This window comes from Sus scrofa, chromosome 2, assembly GCF_000003025.6.
Source record: "Sus scrofa isolate TJ Tabasco breed Duroc chromosome 2, Sscrofa11.1, whole genome shotgun sequence".
In the NCBI taxonomy this organism is placed as follows: Eukaryota; Metazoa; Chordata; class Mammalia; order Artiodactyla; family Suidae; genus Sus; species Sus scrofa.
In genome coordinates this window covers 127845179-127866209 of record NC_010444.4, presented here as the reverse complement: position 1 = coordinate 127866209, position 21031 = coordinate 127845179, and the positions used below count along the sequence as shown (strand labels likewise).

At 40.9% G+C, this 21031-nt stretch overlaps 1 long non-coding RNA gene across 1 annotated transcript in view; it reads left to right on the top strand.

The window, feature by feature from the left end:
• The window catches only part of LOC110259460, a 111468-nt gene continuing 91002 nt past the window's right edge, over positions 566 to 21031 (top strand). The window contains exon 1 of the long non-coding RNA XR_002341879.1: positions 566 to 858. This is a non-coding gene — a long non-coding RNA (uncharacterized LOC110259460). The remainder of the gene's footprint in view (positions 859 to 21031) is intronic.

Genomic DNA, 21031 nt, shown 5'->3' with positions numbered 1-21031 from the left:
GGGCTCACTCTCTTTTCTCTCTCTATTCCTCCAGCCAGTTTCTTAATGTGGACACTTTTCGTTTCTTTGAGGACCATAGCTCTCATCTCTACAATAGTGTTCTTTCTTGCCTCTGCTGTGGCCTTTAAATCCACACGCCGCAGAACGAGGAGAAGACGGGGTCGGGTGGTTTTCTAAAGCAGTGGTTCTCAGCCTGTGCTCTGGTGGGACCAGCAGCATCAACATCACCTGGAACTTGGTAGAAATGCAAATTATCATGGACTTCCCTTGTGGCTCCCAACATAGAAATGCAAATTATCAGAGTTCCCAGCCTGGCTCCATGGTAGTGAATCCGACTAATATCCATGAGGATGCGAGTTTGATCCCTAGCCTTGATCAGTGGATTAAAGGATCCCACATTGCTGTGGCAGGCAGCTGTAGCTCCGACTAGACCCCTAGACTGGGACCTTCCATAGTATACTGGTGTGGCCCTAAAAAGACAACAAAAAGAAAGAAAGAAAGAAAGAAAGAAAAAATAGAAGGAAAGAAATGCCAATTATCTAGGCCCACCCCAGGCCTACTGGAGGGAGTGTGCTGGGGGGGTGGGCTTATCAAGGTGCATGACGAAGTCCTTCAGATGATTCTCATCTCATCGTTAGGCCAGTCCTCAAATATAATCAAGAAGCTACTAACCAAAGATGGGAGACGGCTGCTGGAAGGAAAAGCCATGCCCACAACGGGGTTTTATTCTACTGTAAGCACCCCAAAGGCCTGGATTTCAGTGCTGCGTCCCTAGGTGCTCACAACCGGGCACACACGGGTTCTCGAATGAACTCCTGACTGCGCTCCCTGCTTGGTGGTCACGGTGGCAGAACCCAGGTTAGTTTCTTCTCTTTCTTAGTCGGCTTCAGTGGGTTTCAGAGGTTTGTTTTCGCTTGGAAGCAGCAGGCTATGGCATCCTGAGAACAAGTGACCTTTTGGCGGGGGAGCCGAGTCATCTCCCTAAAGCTTTATGACAGCGCAAGTCCCTGGTACAGTGACCTTTGTGCCCCAGCCTTCTGTGGCTCTGTCCCTTGTCTCAGTTAATTCCGACCTCACTGGGGAGATGGCATTGGAGTGGGACCTGTGGGTTAAGAAGGAATTTGGTAAGTGAAGGATGAAGGGAAGGAACTTTCGGGCTGAAGGAATCTTATAAACAAAGACAAGACATGGTATGTGACCAACCCTAAGTTGCTTGGTTGGGCTGAGAGGAAGAAATGAGATGGAGTAAGTCCCTTATCTTCTATCCTAAAGAGCCCCCGAAGGAGTTGACTTTATTTGAGCGACATGGAGTGGTTAAAGAAGAGGCTTAGTGTCAGAAATATTCTAGCCCAGGTTGGTATCTCTTTGCCGTTTTATTTCCTGGCCAAAGATATGGCACGGCCTGCCGTTTGTGTCTAGATAGATTCTGAGCTGCAGGTGTCTGACTGTTCTTGCCTTACTGACTTAGGTGTTGACACTGGCCATCTAGGTGCTGAGAGTCTTCAGAGGTGACACACCAACTCAGGGGCAGGGGAGCCGAAGGTGGCCATACGGTTGTGATAAAGCATCTAAAAGGGGCTGGTTCTTTCCTGAACCCTGTCTCCCCGCTGCCTGCATTCAGCCACCTTCACATCTCTTCCTCAGGGAATGATTTTGATCTTGCAGGGTGACGGCTGTGACTTTCTAAAGAAAACAACTACTTGCTTCCTGTGCCATGACCGGAACGGGCACTGAGACCTTTTCCATCAGATGGGGGAGCGTTAACCTTCTTAAGTGGCTGAAAAGCTAACTGTCCCTGTAGGTGATCAGTGAGCTCCTCAGTCATTAGTTTAGCCTCTGGCTGCTTTGATTTCAGAATGATAATAGAGAAACTTGGTGGAGAAGGCACTGTACCCCCTGCTCCAGCCCACTGAAGAGTTTCCCAGGCCTGTCTCTGGTTAAAATAGATTTATTTGATCAGGTTAAAAGACTTACTGGCCAGCCCTGCTTTCAAAGTCTAAGACAAAGACTTAACAACGAGGAGAAACAGGAGAAAGTGGTGTGAATTAAAAAAAAAAAAATAAATTAACGGCAGGGTTTTTGTTGTCGATTTTTTCCCTTCATTCTATGTTGGGAGATTACAGGGGAAAAAAAAAAAAAAAAAAAAGCAAGTTATGTCTTGACTTCTATGGCAAGACATTTCTGCCTCAACTGATTTAAAAAAAAGAGAGAGCGAGCTGAATGAAAAGAAGCCCCAGAAACGCAGCTCCATCACTCCCCACAATTACTGTGTCTTATTGATAACTTGCAGCTCTATCCAGCAAATGCCATCTCTGGAACAAAGCCTGTCACAGATCAGACTGAAGCCATTAAAAAGCTTTGATTAACATGTCCCTGGGGTGTGCTGTGGAAACTTTTTACGCCAAATGACAGCCTATTGCTGCTGCTTCGGAATTGTCCTCCTGAAATACTCTTGTGTTTTAATCTAGTGCACAGTTGAAATTAAAAAACGGCAATGACTTTGTGTGACCTAAATATAAGCCACTTCTATTCAGCCTGGAATTTATCAATGGCTTGCAGATTAAGCATTTAGAGAAGCCACAATTAACCCTACTGTGCGGTAGCTAATATTAATTGTATGTATGTTATACATAGGCTGTGTATATAAATCTATTGTTCTTTCTGTTCTTTAGCATGGCCCAGAGAAGGGGTCTTAGTTAATGTGCTTCATTTAGTGGATACAAAGCTTTGTGTTCATCCTTAGCGCAAAACAAATTTGTTTGTGTTTGCGGAATATAGCTATCCCTCTCCCTGGTGCTTTTTTTATTGGTCTCTGACGTAGATGCTGTAATGAACAGTAGCCTTTTGAAGCAAAGATAAAGCTCAGTGTTCTAACTGTGGAGTTGTTAGGGGCAGGGACCTGCCTGTCTGCACACAAAATATCTCACTTTCATCCTAGGGGAGAAATTCAATCTTGATCGACCCTGTCTGTACGGGTGTGTGTGTGTGTGTGTGTGTGTGTTTCTTTATTGTTACCATACACTCTCCTAAAATACAAGTGTTGAATGGTTACATTTCAAAACTGTCATGAACTGCATTATGCAATAAAAAATGATTCTCTTAGATGCCAGAAAAAGACACTATGAAAATTACCTACAGAAGGAGGTTACCTATCCTACTGCTTCTCTTCACAGTGTTTTTTGAGTCTCTGAAATTGGTGGAAGACAAAAACTGGCTTTTGTTGGCAAGATCCTTAGCAAGTAAACTTAAAAGGGAAAGAATAGCACCTATAGAATGGAGCAGCACTGGGAGTCCATATACGGCCTGCTTAGCTGTATAAGGATAGGCTTTTCTTTTCCAGCAGCCCAGGAATGAAGCCAGGCTCTCCGTTGAAGGCTGACGTCTTATCACTGAGTGGAAGCTAAGGGCACCTCTGTCTTTCATCACATGGTAATGCTGTGGAACTTCAGAGGAAAATCTAGGGTGAAGGAAATTTTTGATCATTAAAAAAAAAGGATTTTCTAATTAAGTTGAGATATACAGAAATGTAATGGCATGCTCTTGTGAAGTAGAGAGCTCCTAGCCACTGAAATATTGAAATAGGCTGGATGATGTATATCAGGAGAGAGCTAGAAGACATGATTTATGAGGCTGACAAGGTCTGAAATTTTTCTTTAATTGAAGTGTAATTGACATGCAACCTGACATTAGTTTCAGGTGTACAACACAATGATCTGGCATTTGCATCCAACGGGAAGCATCACCACAGCAAGTCGAGTTACTGTCTGTCTCCATATAGAGTTACAAAACTTTGTTTTCTTGTGATAAGAACTTTGAAGATTTCATTTCTTAGTAACTTGCAAATTTGCAACACAATATTATGCTTTTTTTTTTTTTTTAAGGGCCCCACCCATGACATATGGAAGTTCCCAGGGTAGGGGTCAAATTGGAGCTGTAACTGCCTGCCACAGTCACAGCCATAGCCACATGGGTTCTGAACCGTGTCTGCGGCCTACACCACAGCTCATGGCAATGGCGCATCCTTTAACCCACTGAGTGAGGCTAGGGATTGAACCCCAATCCTCATGGCTACTAGTCCGATTCATTTCTGCTGAGCCGCAATGAGAACTCCCAATACAATATTTTTGTTTTTTTTTTGTCTTTTTGCTATTTCTTGGGCCGCTCCCATGGCATATGGAGGTTCCCAGGCTAGGGGTCTAATTGGAGCTATAGCCACCGGCCTACGCCAGAGCCACAGCAACTCGGGATCCGAGCCGCGTCTGCAACCTACACCACAGCTCACGGCAACGCCGGATCGTTAACCCACTGAGCAAGGCCAGGGATCGAACCCGCAACCTCATGGTTCCTAGTCGGATTCGTTAACCACTGCGCCACGACGGGAACTCCCCAATACAGTATTTTTGAATATAGTCACCATGCTGTCCATTAAATCACCATAACTTACTTATTTCATAACTGGAATTTTGTACCTCTAGAGCCTCTTAACTCATTTTACCGACTGACCTACCTCTCCTCTGGTAACCACCAATCTGTTCTCTGTCCCTATAAAATGATTTTATTTTATTGTTTCATTTTTTAGATTGTACATATAAGTGAAATCATGCAGAATCTGTCTTTCCCCATCTGACTCATTTCACTTAACATAGATGGACTTTGAAAGTACTAGGCTGTCACCGTTGGCAGGATTTCATTTTTTTTAATGGCTGATTAATGATACTCCATTGTATAAATGGACATCAGATCTTCTTTATCCATTCATCCATTGATGGACACTTCAGTTGTTTCCATACCTAAGCTATTATAAATCTGCAGGGAATGCAGGGGTGCATGTATTTTTTATTTTTTAAATAAGTGCTTGTGTTTTCTTCAGTCAAATACCCAGAAGTAGGAGTTCCTGCAATGGCTCAGTGGAAATCAATCTGACTAGTGTCCATGAGGACCCAGGTTTGATCCCTGGACTTGCTCAGTGGGTTAAGTATCTGGTGTTGCCATGAGCTGTGGTGTAGGTCGCAGATGTGACTTGCATCTGGTGTGGCTGTGGTGTAGGATGGCAGCTACAGCTCTGATTATTCAACCCCTATTCCTGGGAACCTCCATATGCTGAGGGTTCATCCCTGAAAAGCAAAAACAAACAAGCAAATGAAAAACCCAGAAATAGAATTGCTGATTGGTATGGTGGTTCTATTTTTAATTTTTTGAGGAACCTCTGTACTGTTTTCCATAATGGGTGCACCAATTTACATTCTTATCAACAGTGTGTGAGGGTTCTTTTTCTCCCAACTCTTGTTATTTCTCATCCTTTTGATAATAGCTATTCTTACACGTATGAGATGATATTTCATTGTGGTTTTGATTTGCATTTTGCTGATAATTAATGTTGAGTATCTTTTCATGTATCCATTGCCCATTTGGATGTCTTTTATGGAAAATGTCTATTTAGATCCCCTGCACATTTTAAAAATTGAATTGTTTGTTTTTTGTGTTTGGGTTGTGTAAATTGTTTATACAGTTGGCCCTCCAAATCCATGGTTCCTCATCTCTGGAGATTCAGCCAACTGCAGATTGTGTAGTCCTGTAGTATATATTGATAGAAAAAAAAAAATCCATGTATAAGTGGACCCATGAAATTCAAACCTATGTTGTTCAAGGATCAGCTGTTTATTTTGCTGCCATTGCCTTTGGAGTCATATCCAAAAAAATGCATCTCTAAACCTATCTCAAGAAGCTTTCTTCTAGGTGTTTTATAGTTGCTGGTCTTATATTTGTTTTTAATCCATTGGAGTAAATTTTAATTTTATTTATTCTTTTGTGTGTATATGTGTGAGATACAAGTTTCCAAGGACTTTATTTATTATGTGCTAGGCAGAACAACCTCATAACAACCCTTTGAGGTAGGAAATATTATCATCAGTCTTATTTAACAGTTGAAACTGAGACACAGAAAGGTTAAGGAACTTGCCAAAGTCACATAGCTACAATAGCAGGAGCTGGGCTTCAAGCCCAGTCTGGCTCCAGAGGTCTTGGTCCCAACATCACACCACACTGTTTCCCCTTGAATGAGAGCAGTTGCCTTTGGGATCCATGAATAAAGTGGCTCAAAAGAGAAGATATTTTATTTTTTTTGTGGGAAGGGTGAAAGATGAGAGGTCATCTAAAATATTAAATGCTCTCCATAATAGCAGCACCAACCACTGCATTTATTGAGCCTCCACATTTGAGTGAATTTTTGTATGTGGTGTAAGATACTGCTCCAGTTTTATTCTTTTGCATGTGACTATTTAGTTTTCCTGACTTCATTTATTGAAGAGACTGTTCTTTCTTCATTTTATATTCTTCTTCTTCTTCTTTTTTTTTTTTTTTTTTTTGGCCATGCCCACAGCACGTGGAAGTTCTTGGGTCAGGGATCAAACCCATGCCACAGCAGTGACAACTCTGGGTCCTTAACCCTCTGTGCCACCAGGGACCTCTCCCCATTGTATATTCTTGTCTCCTCTGTTGTAGATTAAATGACCATATATGCATGGGTTTATTTGTAAGCTGTCTATTCTGTTCCATTGATCTATATGTCTCTTGTTATGCCAGTACCATACTGTTTGGATTACTACAGCTTTATTGTGCAGTTTAAAATTGGGATGCATGATACCTCTAGCTTTGTTCTTCTTTCTCAAGATTTTTTATGTGCTTCAAGATCTTTTGTGGTTCCACATAAACTTTAGAAATACTTGTTCTAGTTCTGTTTAAAAAAAATGCCATTTTTTTCATGAATGGGGTTTAATTTTGTCAAATGCTTTTTTGTATCTATTGAGATGATGTGATTTTTTAAATGTATTGTTTTGTTAATTCAGGGTATCATGTTGATTTTGGAATGTTTAACCCTTCCTTATCCCTGGAATAAATTCCACTTGATTGTGGTATATTATCCTTTTAATGTACTGCTTAGTTCAATTTGCTAATATTTTGCTGAGGATTTTTGCATCTATGTACATCAGAGATATTGGCCTGTAATTTTTTTGTGAGTGTGTGGTGTCCTTGTTTGGTTTTGGTATTAGGATAATGCTAACCTTCTAAAATCAGTTTGAGAGCATTTCCTCCTCTTCAGCTTTTTGGAAGAGTTTGAGAAGGATAGGTACTAAATCTTTGAATGCTTTGTAGAATTCACCAGTGAAAACTTCTGGTCCTGAACTTTCTTTGTTGGGAGTTTGTTCACTGTTTCTATTTCCATTACTAGTATTTAGCCCATTCAGATTTTCTATTTCTTGCTGATTCAGTCTTGGAAGATTGTATGTCTGTAGGAGTTTATCATTTCTTTCAGATTTTCCAATTTGTTGGCATTTAAGTGTTAATAATAATTTCTTGTGATCCTTTGTATTTGTTTAATATCAGTTATTTTTTTTAATGTCTGATCTTATCTGTCTTCTATTTTTAGCAAGTCTAGATAAAGATTTGTCAGTTTTGTTTCTCTTTTCATAGAAATAGCTTTTAGTTTTATTGACTTTGCTACTTCATTTTAGTCGGTATTTTATTCATTTCTGTGCCGATCTTCATTATTTCCTTCCTTCTACTAACTTTAAGTTTTGTTTGATCTTGTTTTTCTAGTTCCTTTTAAGTATTAAGTGAGATTATTTCAGATTTTTCTTGTTTCTTAAGGTAGGCCTATATTGCTATAATATTTGTAGGCCCTTGCAGAATTGCTTTTGCTGCATCTCATACATTTTTGTATGTTGTATTTTCTTTTTCATATGTCTCAGGAATTTTTTTCTTTGATTTGTTCATTGACCCATTGGTTGTTAACTAGCACATTGTTTAATCTCCACATTTTATAAATTTCCCAAGTTTTTTCTTGCAGCTGATAACTTGGAACTGATAACTTACCATTGTAGTAAGAAAAGATGCTTAATATAATTTCTGTTTTCTTAAATTTATTGAGTCTTGTTTTGTGAACCAGCATGCAATATATTCTGGAGAAATTTCTATATGCACTTTGAAAGAATGTGCATTCTGCTGTTTTGGAATAGAATGTCATGTAGATATCTATGAAGTTTATCTGGTCTAATGTTTTGTTGTAGGTCAGTGTTTCCTTCCTAATTTTCTACCTGGATGATCTACTTATTTATGTAAGTGGGATATTAAACCCCTACTATTTTGTATCACTGTTATTTTCTTCTTTTAGATGTGTTAATATTTGCTTTGTGTCTTTAGGTGCTCCTATGTTGGGTACATATATATTACAAATGTTATATCTTTTTGCTGAATTGATCCTTAAGTAATGCCCATTTCTTTTCTTATGCACTTTGTCTTAAAGTCTATTTTGTTTGACATAAATGTAGACACTGGCATTCTTTTAGTTGCCATTGCATAAGACGTCTTTTCCATCTCTTCACTTTGAGTCTGTGTGTGTCCTTACATCAGAAGTGAGTCTTTTAGGAAGCATGTATATGGGTCTTGTTTTTTTATTCTTTCAACCACTCTGTCTTTTTATTGGAGTGTTTAGTTTTTATTTACATTTAAAGTAATTATTGATAGCTTTGTACTTATTGCCATTTTGTTCATTGTATTATGGCTGTTTTATAGTTCTTCTTTGCCCCTTTACCTTTTACCCTTTATTTTATTTATTTATTTATTTATTTTGCTGCACCCAGGGCATTTGAAATTTCCTGGGCCAGGAATTGAATCTGAGCCATTGCATTGACTTATGCTGCAGCTGTGGCTTTATTCTTATCTTGCTTTCTTCCCTTACATTCTGATGACTTTCTATAGTATTGTTCTTGGATTCATTGGATTCATTTTGCATTTTTTTTTTTTTTTTTGGTTTGTGTATGTGTACCTACAATAGGGTCTTGCTTTGTGGTTACCATGAAGCTCACATATAACAGCCTATATATATATATACACATACTTTAAAAAGAATATAATATATATATTAGTCTTTTTAAAGTTGACAGCAAATTAAGTTTTAACACATTATAAAATTCTACATTTAAAAAATTCTCCCACATTTTATGTTTTTGATGTCACATTTTACTCTTTTTTTTGCATTTTTAGGGCCGTACCCACAGCATATGGAGGTTCCCAGGCTAAGGGTTGAATTGGAGCTGTAACTGCTGGCCTACACCACAGCCACTGCAACGTCAGATCTGAGCCATGTCTGAGAACTACACCACAGCTTACAGCAATGCCAGATCTTTAACTCACTGAGCAAGGCCAGAGATTGAACCTGTGTACTCATGGATGCTAGTCAGATTCGTTTCCACTGAGCCACGATGGGAACTCCACATTTTACATCGTCTTTGTGTATCATTTAACTCGTTATTGTAATTTTAGAAATTTATTACTTTTGTCTTCTAACCTTCCTATTAGCTTTATAAGTGATTAATTTGCTACCTTTACTATATATTTAACCAATCAGATTTTTACTTTAATATGTTTTCTCATTATTGATTAGTGCCATTTTCTGCTTAAGTTCCTATAACATTTTTTGTAAGTTCAGTTTAGTGGTGATGAACTTCTTTAGCTTTTGTTTGTTGGGAAAGCTCTTTTTCCCTCCTACAATTCTGAATGACAGACTTTCAGGGTAGAGTATTCTTGGCTGGAAATTATTTCCTCTTAGTACTTCAGATATATCATATCATGCCAGTCCCTTTTGGCTTGCAAAGTTTCTGCTGAGAAATATGCTAATAGTATTCTGGGTGCTTCCTTGTATGGAGCAAGTTGTTTTTCTCCTATTGCTTTTAAAATTCTTTTAACTCTTGATATTTTAAATATAATGTAACTTGGTATGAGTCTCTTGTATGCATAGTGTGGAACTCTCTGGACCTCCTGTATCTAGATGTCTGCTTCCATCCCTAGGTTAGGAAAGTTTTTAGCCCTTATTTCTTCAAATAAGTCTTCTGCCCCTTACTCTGTCTCTCTTTGTCTGGGACCCCTATAATGTGAATTGTGTTCTGATTGATAGGTCTTTTAAGCTTTTTTCACTTTTTAAAATTCTTTTACTGCTCTTTTTGGGTAAGTTATATTACTTTGTCCTCCAGATCACTGATTTTCTTTGCTTCATCTAGTAGGCTCTTGAATCCCTGTAGTGTATCTTCAGTGCAGTTACCTTGTATTGTGGAGGAAGTATCCAGCTAGTTTACATGTCTTTTTCAGAGAGAACTGATGCATATATAGCTATAGATTCATTACCTGAGTGGGAGGAAGTGAGGTCAGGATCTTCCAATGCTGCCATCCTGAACTGCCTCCAAGGTCTGACATTTAGAAAAGTAAACCAATTAGCTAACTATGCATCAACTTATTTGATGTTTCCTCTTGGGAATTAAAATTTTGTTTCTTTTGTTTCTTCACAATTCAGCCAAAGGTCAATGGAATATAAGCTTCATGAAGGTATGTATCTGGGTCTTTTGTTCTCAATCACATCTCTACTAAGAGAGAGTTTTTTGGCAGCCTAGGATAAACTGGAGTCAAAGTATAATGACTAGAAAGTGACTGTATCTTTTTAAGGAGGATTTCTTAGTCAGGTTGGTTTTTGATCTGGTTAACTCTGGACTGACCTCCTTCCCACTGATCTGGATTACCATGTACCTTGAAAAAGAATAGCATCTGATAGGAGCCAAGCCTGAGACTGGCTTGGAAAAACCCTTGTTGGAGAAAAATGGAAAAGTAGATGTGGAGCAGTGGCCATGTAGTTACAAAAGAAGATATCATTCTCAATGCCATAACTTGTCCAGAATCTCTAATATTCTAAAATGTTTTATGCCTAACTTTGAAAATTCTTCTCTCCCTTCCATGTCTATCCTTTAATCTGGTATTCCATTTCTATTGCTTCCAAGGCAAGAAAGTGGTCCAGAGATGAGAAAAATAAACTATACTGAAACAGTCAAAAAACATTCCTTATATTCTCTGGACATTCTTCAGTTTTCCTGTAGGAAAATCTTGAGAAAGCCTGACAACAGTTGTTTCCCAAGACCTTCAAAAACATTCTCATGATGCAGTAGATATTAGCATCACCACCTTACACATAGAGATACTGACCTTCAGAGAGATTAAATACATTCAAGGCAAAACTAGGAGGAAGAGCCACAGTGGGTATTTTAATGCAGAATTATTTGAAGCCAAAATCAAACCACACTCTCTCCATGGCATCAAAGAATTTAATATTCACTTGATTATTCCTTTTCCCTAAAGTTGCATAAAATTGCAATTTCAAAAATGTAGTTTAATATAATTGCATCAAATATTAGTGGATCATAGGTTAGCATTCATGTTACACTGACACTTGAGGCAAATAAAAAGTGCTGCTTATGAATTTAATTTCCAGTTGGGAGAAAAGGAAGGAAGTCAGTCTGTGTGGCAGATAAAAATCTCTCTCAGGCAGTTTGGGTTTGTGCAAATCCATTTTCTGGTGATTCTTGGGCTTTAGGGCACAGACTCATCTCTGAGTGGAGTAATACTGATAATTTAGATATTGTTGGAGTTCCTCTTGTGGCTCAGTGGTAACAAACCTGATTAGTATCCATGAGGTTGTAGGTTTGATCCCTGGCCTTGCTCAGTGAGTTGGGGATCTGATGTTGCCTCATATGAACCATGGTATAGGTTGCAGACTTGGCTCAGATCCGGTATGGCTGTGGCTGTTGTGTAGGCCAGCAACTGTAGCTCCAATTTAACCCCTAGCCTGGGAATCTCCATATGCTGTGGGTGCAACCCTAAAAAGAAAAAAAAAAAAAAAACCCCAAAAAAGTATAGATACTGTTGCTAACTTGGTATTGAGAAGTGAAAACCTTGTGATCCTTTAATCTTTTTTTCTAAATATTAGAGCTATCCAATTTGGACAGTTAACTCAAAAGTCTATATGTCCATAAATATTTCCTGTGAGTCCCACATTCATTCCTCTTTTCCTCTATTTCACTACCCATTAGTAGAAAAAGCACAGATTTTAGTGTCTTGGCTTTTTCTTAATAATGACAGTATCTTCAGTCATGAAAATCCTCTTCTTATATATCTAGTCATTTAATACATTGCTAACATAAACAAAGCCATTTCATTTTCTAATCAGTGTATCAAGACAGTGGCACTATTCTGGACATCCTAGGGAATCATAAAGGTTTATGTGTATTATATGACAGTGAGGTTTAGGGCACATTTGGGGCTACTCTGTACCTAGTTGTTTTGGTAGACCACTTGACTGGAAGGCTGAGTGGGCTATTGAGAAAAGCTTTGGCACTGATGTCAGCTGTTGATTCAGGTGCTGGCTCTGCGGCTGACGAGCAGCGTGATGCTAAGCATCTTACCTAATTTCTCACAACCTAGTTTTTCTCAGGTATAAAATGGGGATAACAGCTGCCTTCTGACGTTTAGAAATGTGTAACATGCAGATGAAGGACCTGCAGTGATGAATTCTGCTTATTATTCATGAGTAATGTTAGTAGAGGCTAGTACACTGATTGTCAAAGTGTGGTCCTCCAGACCAGCAGCATTAGCATTGCATATGAAAATGCAAATTCTTGGGCTAAACTCAGTGAGTCAGAAATACTGAAGGTGGGACTCAGTAATCTATGTTTTAAAAATCCCTCCAGGTGATTCTGAAGGGTGCTAAAGTTTGTGACCGACTGGGTGAGTGGTTAAGTGTGAAGATATCATCTGGAAAAATGGGATTAAAAATAACACCAATTTGGAGTTCCTGCTGTGGCACAGTGGATTAAGAATCCAACTGCAGTGGCTCAGGTAGCTGTAGAGGTGCGGGTTCAATTCCTGACCTGGTACAGTGAGTTAAAGGATCCAATGTTGCCACAGCTCCAGTGTAGGTTGGAGCTGCGGCTCATATTCAGTCCTTTGCCTGGGAAGTTACATATGCCGTGGATACAGCCAATAAGAACAAACAAAACCAACAAATAAAAAACAAAAAAACCCAAAAATCTTCTATCTCATAGGTTAGTCATAAAGCATTTATAGCTGTATTTGCACTTCATACACACTCGTTAAACGTCATCGCATCCGAGGGACAGAGAATTTATGTATTGGAAAAGATAAGTGAGTCAAATATTGTTAGGTAGGCAAAATAAAATAGCTGTTAGGTGGATGGATTTTGGACTAAAACAACCCACATACCAGCTCTGCCACATAGGAGCCAATGGCCTTGGGAAAGTCTTCTTACTTCTCAGTGTCTTCAGTGATAAAATGGGAATAATAATAGTATCTGCTTCAAGTAATTGCAATGGCACATGCTAGTTAGGTGTCTTAGATGAAAATGTTAGTTGTAAAGAGTTACTCTTCAAATAGGAATCATCTGATTGAATAACAAATGCTCATCCAATGACTTTTATGTCTTAAAGTTGTTATGGTTAATTAGCCTATCATAGATTCTAGTATACTTTTGTAGCTTCAATACATTTCTATAACTTTTTCTTTCTTTTTTTTTTTTTTTTAAGCTTTAGAAGAGTGAAATATCCCATGATTTTCAATGAAATTAATTTGGACATTTAATTTGGTGTTTCACTTTAAAAACAATATCAAGGTCTCTGATTATTCTTCAGAAGTAGGTATAACCAGCAGCTGCCAACCTCCATGAGAGAGTTCCTCCATCTGCCATGTCCTGATGAAGTCAGGGTAACACTAATACAGTACTATTTTGTGTAATGCCATACCCAGTTTCACAGTCTCAGATGAAGCTTTGTTCTTGAAAACCTCTCCCTTAGGTAGTCTGGGAAAATGTTCACGAAAGCCTCTGAATAGAGGATGTGCATGCTTAACAAACCTGCCTTTACTGGTCTCCATTACCTTCTTTCAGCAGGTGTAAATCTTTATACCCGATATTCCTTTCCATTGTAGCTGCCTGGCTCTAAGCCTCCTTTGTTTCCACCCAGATGCCAGCTTCTAGTTAACAATTCTTTTTTTTTTTTTTAAGCTACCAACCATCTGGAGGAAAACTGATTGGGGCTAGGGTCATTTTTGTACCTTTTAAAGTTGCCATGTAGGTAAAAGGATTTGTCAAACCAATGAATGACCTTTTTCAGATCTCAAAGGCACATCAGATTGGCAAAGGGCTTCTTCTGGAAGAAGGTGAGTCAAGCAGAGGTAGCAACAGAGGCAAAGGGGTGCCTGTGACAGCTACAGAATGGGCTGAGAAATATAGATCGGTCCAATTATAATTCAAACAAAAACAAGTGAGAAACTGTAGTCGGTTGAGACACTCTTGGCCGAGCATCTGGGCTTTGCATACATGCATGCATAATTAAGTTCAGGCAGCTGCAGGCTTCTACAGTGCAACAGGACAGGCAGGATATCAGAATACACAGTAGGTTGCATGTCAATGGAACTCTTTTTAAATTCACATGAAGCTGAAGATAAAAAGACATCAGCAAAAATTAAACAGCATCCAAAATAATAGTGAGTTAGTGATAGAGGCCACCAGGAAAACAATGGAAACCGACCTGGTTTCCCCTCATTGTTCTGGATCCTCCCAAGAAATAGATGAGAGCCACAGAACTGACTTGGTTTTAAAATACACACACTCCTTAGATCAAAGGGATCAATGCCCATTGAAGCAACTTTCAAAGCATCACAGGAAAGTGATCCGCTTTATTTTGAAAGACAACAGGGAAAATCACACACGTGCACTGGGGCCTTGTGATATGCAGATGGTGAGCTTTTGGGAGAATTCAATATTCATGGAAAATACAAATCTCTCCCATTATATTTTTAACGTATATGAGGCTTTGGGCTCAGTGTCCTCTGTGTTCACGGGATAGACAGACCTGTTCTCTGTACACTCAGCACGGCTGAGAAGTACAGCCTCAAGGAGACGCCGACTGCATTTTGTGATCTTTGCAATGTGGGGCTGGCGGGCCTTCCAGAGCTGGGCTGCGCCCTGGTAGCCGGTTACATCACTTGGAGAACTTTTGTTTCCTTGGAGGCAGTCTGTGGCCAGAGACCCTCAGCTGTGTTCTGTTTACTAATTGCCCCAAGCCTTCATTAAAACATGAGTGCCAGGGCCACCAGAAATCTTTCAGCCTCTCATAGGTCGAGGAGGTCTCTGAGGTACCTGGGCACACAATACAGCTGTATTTGCTTCACTTACTAACCCAGGTGCAAAGCCAGAGTCCGCCTGCTTTTTTTGTTGTTTGACTGCATAACTTTTTCTTTGACAGGGAATCAGAGAATAGTCTTGAAGACTGTTAATCTGATTAGCCACACAGGATGCTAACCTCTGGGGTGGAAATGCTTCAGGGCCAGGAGTTGTGATGGAGAGCGTGGGCTTTGCAGGTCTCTGAAACTCCACCCCTGTTTCTCCCACCAAACTCCTGCCTGGCCCCTCTTCCTGTCCCCTGTGCTAACGTTAAACACAAGGAACACGTGATTCCAGAGGGGCTTTTGTTTCAGAAGAAAGGTGAAAGACATGGATTTGCTCTTTGTTGGCTGCTGAAATAAAGCATTTATTAGCCTGAGATCAGTGAAATGAATGCGAGCGGCACCTGCTTACAGAAGGGCATTAAGAAGGTGGGGAAAATAAATATTCCTCTGGATTTCCACTTGATTCTGAATTGAGTTCATTTTAATCCAGTTAGGAAACTGCCTCTTTCTTCTCCATTGGAGTTGTCTACTCTTTGACTGTGTCATTTGGTCGTCTTGGCTTCTCCGTGCATTCTTTTTCCCTACTTTAAGACAAATCCTCTAGAGAAGCTGCATGATTAAAGGATGAATATGGCAGAATAGCTGTTTTCTTTTCTTGGCATTCAGGTCATTAGGTTTGCACAAGATTTGATTACTTCTAATGTGGGGTACTGGACCCTTGCCTTTTCTTCACTGCTACTGTTCTTGAATAAATGGCATCTTATTTCTATCTTAGCTTTTAAAATAATTGTTTTCTGGATGTTGTTTTTGTGTCCAGATTTTGAATGCAAGCATAAATGTACTTATTTTTCTGGACCCCCAAATATAAATAGATATGACACTCAGGGATCAGATTGAACCCTCACAACCCCTCTCCCCTCCCCCTTCCCCGGATCTGGGAACTGTGCTTGCAGTAAGAAGTAATGTTTCCATGATGGGAACTTTGGTTTTTTCCTTTTAAATATCCTCCAAAGCCCTGACTTAAACAGGATCCCCAATTCTTCTGCTGAGTTGAACATGGTACCAGTATATACATGTTAGCGATTCCATAGAAGACTGAAAAGCCACCCTCTCGCCCCTGGCATCACTAGGGGCCTCACGGATCTAGCATCCTCCTGGGCCTTGTTGCCCAGAGGCCTAGTGGTGAATGGGGGCTAGTGGTGGGGCTTCTCCACAGGGAGAGGCTCCATCAGGATCTGAAATTCATACACTCAACATCCCTGCACTGACTCATCAGGCCACAGTCAAGGTGGAGAAGGCAGTTGACTTATTCTTCCACAAGAGGAAATGGACTGTTTATTCCTTTGCCCAGTTGCTAGCAAAGCCTTGGTCCCTGGGGAGAGGAAGCAACCTTGCTGGCATTCTAATCGCGTGCCAACTCCTTTACAAGTGTGAAAATAGCACCATTAATTTTAGCAGCTCTTAAAAGAAACACCCCTCACCTTGCTCCCTGCTGCCCTCCCTCCCCGCCCACACACATCCTTTTGACAGCTCAGCTGCATGATGGGCTGATCTTTCTTACAAGGATGTTTCCAAAGAGATAAGTGGTAAGAATCAATGCACATCATCCTAATTGCCAAATACAGCTTATTTTATTGTAAGCCATTTATCTCCCAGTGGCCATAAGACAAATGCTTGGTCCTGCTGCTGAAGATTTACCTCCTTTTCTAAGTGGGGCAGAAATGTTTGTTGGATAATTCAAACATCCCTTAACCAGCTTTTTATTCATGATCCCCCTGAACTCTAAGAACTGCCTCAAAATTGAGTTTAATACATTGATTCTACTTATTTGAAAGGATCCTAGTATCTGCTGTGCATTTTCTTGCCTTTGTAGTACCAGAGGTGGTTATGGCACTGACTGTGGAAGTTTGGGATTCTCCTCAGTTTTTAGAAATATATTTTCAAGAAATTTTTGGGGTTTTTTTTTTAAATTGTGAATTAATACACCTCCACTCTAAAACGATAAAAAATATATAAATATAGGAAACGTAGATCTAGATCTAAATTCAGGTCTGGATGCCATGGGGTTAGACCTTTCTGAGTGCATGTGAGCTTCTGGGGACTGGGAAAGTCACCAGCCAGAGCTCCAGGGACCTTGCAGGAGGCTGGAGACCCATATAAGCATCGGATGTTCTTTTCACCCAAAAGGGAACTCTAGGGGCCATTTGCATCTTCTACATTGCAAGTTCTCCCTCTTTTGTATCTGAAATATTTAGGCTGCTTCCAATCTGTGCACTCTTGCCACCCTATGTTAACTGTCTTCTGATCTGGGAACCCTCAGATCCTTTTTGTGAGTAACCAGAAGCCAAATGTTGCCAACGCCCTACAAAATCCGTCAGTAACGCCGTGTGTTCTGCAGGATAAAGGTAGACGAGCTCTGTGTTTGGGTTCCTCCCTCCACTTCAGTCGCACCCTGAAGCCCACCCTGAGCATGCAGACGGGGATGTTTGTAGCTTCTGGGCTTTCCTCTGTGCTGTCTCTTCTGCCCTGCACACCCTTCTCCACACCTTTGCGCTTGTTCATACTCCTTTACTGATGCTCAGCTTAGGGATCACCTTGTCCTTGAAGCCGCCCTTCACTGGAATGGTGGACACAGATGCCCCTGCTTGTTTCTCATGATTCTCTGTGCCTTTCTTTCTGTCTCGCTGTCTGTCTGTCTCCTTCCTTCCTTCCTCCCTCCCTCCCTCTCTCTTTCTCTTTCTTTCTTTCTTTCTCTTTCTTTCTTTCTCTTTCTTTCTTTCTTTCTTTCTTTCTTTCTTTCTTTCTTTCTTTCTTTCTTTCTTTCTTTCTTTTTTTCTTTCTCTGTCTGCCTTTTAGGGCCACACCTGCGGTATATGGAGGTTCCCAGGCTAGGGGTACAATCGGAGCCGTAGCCGCCAGCCTACGACACAGCCACAGCAACTCAGCATCAGAACCACATCTGCGACCTACACCACAGCTCATGGCAATGCTGGATCCTTAACCCACTGAGTGAGGCCACGGATAGAACCTGTATCCTCATAGATGCTAGTCAGGTTCATTAAACCCTGAGCGCAACAGGCACTCCTGTGCACGTCTTTCATTTTTGTCTTTTTAGGGCTGCTCCTCTGGCATATGGAAGCTCCCAGTCTAGGGGTTGAATTGGAACTGCAGCTGCTGGGCTATGTCACAGCCGCAGCGATGTGGGATCCAAGCTACCTCTGTGACCTACGCCACAGCTCACATCAACCCAGATCCTTAACCCACTGAACAAGGCCAGGGATTGAACCCTCACTCTCATGCATATTAGTCCGGCTCTTAACCCTCTGAGGCACAACGGGAACTCCTCTTGTGTATTTCTCTATCATTGACCAAATAGTTGAAATTCCACCCAGAACTTCATTTAGGGGTATGGTCCCCGAAAGGGATGTTTCCTGGAGAGGCAATGCTTTGAGCTTTCCCAGTCATATTTTTACCTGCAAGAAGAAAGGGTAGCATTGGAAAGAGGAGTAAGGAGAGAATACATGAGGAAAGCAACAGGGCTTACTGAGAGCAAAGGAACCCAGGAAAAAGTAGAGCCTATAGAAGACTCACTTGACCCTCCATTTGAAGAAAGGAGGCAGGACGGAAAGCAAGATACTGATGTTAGTTCACTTTTGGCTGGAAAAATTTTTTTTCTTGGCTGAACCAGAAGCTTTTCTTAAGTTAACTTTTTTTTTTTTTTTTTTTTTAATGTTACTGCAAGTGTGAATGTGTTTTAAGACTCCATTGCACTAGTATTCTGCTGTCTTTCTCCACACTTGACTCTAAAGCAGCTGCCGTTGGAGACTAATAACAAACATGCTATCAGCTTCCTCTTTGGTAAAATGGGGATAAAAAAATAGCTACCTCTTAGGGTTTTGTGAAGGATTAAGTAGGTTAATAGTAAGTGCTCAATAATGTTTGCTGTTATTGTTGCTGTTGTCTATATCTCATGGCCAATTAACCAATATCGAAATCCAAATGAGTGCTGAGATAAAATCCAGTGCCATCACCAGGGCTGAAATCCAAATCCTAACCAAGGTTCTTTCCACAACTCTCTGATGTCCCACATCTACGCAGTTCTCCTGCACTTACTGTAAGATTCTAAAGGCATGGTTAAAAAGCATCTTCCTTTGCTTTAATCCCATGATTTCTTCATCAGGGCTATGTAGACAGCACCATATGCATTTGCCTATGTTTACCTGGCTGTCTCAACTATTTATTACTCTTCATTTCAACAGAAACACTACAGGAGGCCTTAGGCCAGTGAATCATTTGCAGGGTACAATCAGCCCCACTGATCTCCCTGGAAGACCTCATTTAAAATTTTTTTTTGTCTTTTTGCCATTTCTTGGGCCACTCCCTCAGCATATGGAGGTTCCCAGGCTAGGGGCTGAATTGGAGTTATAGCTGCCAGCCTACGCCAGAGCCACAGCAGCACGGGATCCGAGCCGCATCTGCGACCTATACCACACAGCTCATGGCAACGCCAGATCCTTAACCCACTGAGCAAGGCCAGGGATCGAACCTGCAACCTTATGGTTCCTAGTCGGATTCGTTAACCACTGTGCCACGACGGGAACTCCGGAAGACCTCACTTTAAAAAAAGGTAACCTTAAATTTGTAATTACTAAAGATGATGTACAGGGAGATCACTGAGAAACACCTCTCAGCACAGGCCCGAGCTCTGGGGCAGGGAACCACACAGGCCAGGACTCACTGTCCTGGACCAAGGCCCTCCATACTGTCTGCCTATCCTGGAGAGCCCCTGCTGAGACAGCAGCCCTCATTTGACATTCACCCTTGGGACAGGTGCTATAGGCACCAGGGCTCTCCAACCCAGTCTGACTGCAACTCTCATTGAAATCAGAGCAACCATGGCCCAGGAAGCTAGTCCAGCTTGGGAATAAGAATGAATTATGCCTAATGGGAGGTATGGGTCCCCAGCCTGATTCTTGTCAGCCCTAGGTACCACCTCAAACTTTGTGAACATACTTGTTGGGTTATCTGGAATAATCTGATTTACACCTGTTGTTCTGACACAATCATAAGTAGGACCTTCATTCACTCTCAGAAGTACCATCCTGGAGTTCGCTGGTGGCCTGTGGATTAAGGATCTGGTGTTGTTACTGCTGTGGCTTGGGTTTGATTCCTGGCTAGGGAAATTCTGCATTCCTGGCTAGGGAAATTCAACCCTTCCCCCACACCATTCAGTGAACAAAAAATTAAAAATGAAGAAGTACCATCCCAACTCATCCAAGGGGCAAGGCCATACTCACCCTCCCTGATCTTGCATCCTTTAGAATTTGTGTTTTATCCCTTTACTTATTGGCACTTTTTGTACACTTCCAAATTTATATTTTGGCCCCCTTTCCCCCTTACTCTCTCTCTCCTCTGGCCTCTGCTTTCACTCCACTGTGAAACAACTCTCCTACACTTTGAACTTCTAGAGAATGTATCTTAGGTTCCTGAGGCAGCAACTTTTCTTTTTTTTTTTTTTTTTTTTTTTTTTTTTTTTTTTTTTAAACTATGTACTATTTTATTAACCCGAAAGAAATCCTATTCTTTTTTTTTTTTTTTTTTTTTTTTTGCCTTTTGTTGTTGTTGTTGTTGTTGTTATTGTTGTTGTTGTTGTTGCTATTTCTTGGGCCGCTCCCGCGGCATATGGAGGTTCCCAGGCTAAGGGTTGAATCGGAGCTGTAGCCACCGGCCTGCGCCAGAGCCACAGCAACGCAGGATCCGAGCCGCGTCTGCAACCTACACCACAGCTCACGGCAACGCCGGATCGTTAACCCACTGAGCAAGGGCAGGGACCGAACCCGCAACCTCATGGTTCCTAGTCGGATTCGTTAACCACTGCGCCACGACGGGAACTCCGCAACTTTTCTGATGCCTATACTTCTGCAGTGCCTGTGCTGAGAGCTGCTCACCTTTGAGGCAGCAACTGGAACCA